Source organism: Carlito syrichta, unplaced genomic scaffold, assembly GCF_000164805.1.
Source record: "Carlito syrichta isolate Samal-C Ts95f unplaced genomic scaffold, Tarsius_syrichta-2.0.1 Scaffold302089, whole genome shotgun sequence".
Classification (NCBI taxonomy): Eukaryota; Metazoa; Chordata; class Mammalia; order Primates; family Tarsiidae; genus Carlito; species Carlito syrichta.
The window spans coordinates 1056629-1057715 of record NW_007246185.1 but is presented as its reverse complement, the minus strand read 5'-3'; the positions used below and the strand labels follow the sequence as shown (position 1 = coordinate 1057715).

Below are 1087 nucleotides of genomic sequence, written 5' to 3'. Positions count from 1 at the left end.
GGAAAGTTCTGGAGGGCCCAAGAACAGAGGACCTACACAATGCTTCAAAGATAGACTGTTAAAATAAAAGGAAAAAAAAAAAACCAAAAATATCCTTGTAGACTGAGCCCTGTGGTAGCCTCACAGAGATGTTGATGCCTCAGTGAGTCAGAAGAATCAAGTGGCTTTTCTGGTTCGGCACTGCACGGTGAGTTGCTCTCGTCCACGTGTGTATCCATGCCATCCAAGGGCCCTCTGCAGTCCGTGAAGATCTTCCGACGCTGCAACAGCCTCATCCAGGTGAACGGGCAGCCCCTGGAGATGATCCAGTCTCCCACACTAGGGCCTCTGTCTTTGCGTACTTGTTCCTCTTCACTGCATCTCATTCCTACAGGGCCTTACTCTCAGACTGAAGTGTGACATGATCCCTTCCATGAGCCAAGAAGAGCACACCCAGCCCAGGGGTACTGCAGGACCCTAAGTCTAGGGGGTTTTATCTGTCAAAAGGATCAAGCTATGTTACAGGCACATACACCTGCAAGGAGGGAAGGAGGGGAGAGGGAGGAAGGGAGGTGAGCGGGGAAGAGGGAGGGGAGGGGAGAGAAATTCCTGGAACCAGTTCTGCTTCTGGGCAAGGAGCGGTTTGCTGGCATGGATATCTGTGTCCGAGTGAAGGGTGTGGTCATGTGGCCCAGATTTATGATATCCATCAGTCCATCTCCAAAGCTCTGGTGGCCTATTACCAAAAATATGTGGATGAGGCTTCCAAGAAAGAGATCAAAGACATCCTTATTCGGTATCACAAGACACTACTGGTAGCTGACCCCCATCGCTGCAAATCCAAAAAGTTTGGAGGTCCCGGTGCCATGCCCGCAACCACAAATCCTACCAATAAGCCCATCACAAGGACCAGGGTTTACCTATATAATAAACATTGTGGAGTTTTAAAGTTTCAAAAAAAAAAAATCAAGCGAACCACAGACCCTAAAGTGACATCCTGTGTGGGTGACTGATGGAACGCCAAGATGTCCTACAAGGGTTCTATAATATCTTGACTGTCACCAACCCCTGGGACTTAGCCACGATTCTGGACAAAATGGAAAAAGGG

The 1087-nt window shown here is 48.9% G+C and overlaps 1 pseudogene; it reads left to right on the top strand.

The window, feature by feature from the left end:
• Nucleotides 1–216: 216 nt before the first annotated feature.
• On the top strand, nt 217–874 carry LOC103258401 (annotated as a pseudogene).
• The last annotated feature ends 213 nt before the right edge of the window (nt 875–1087 follow it).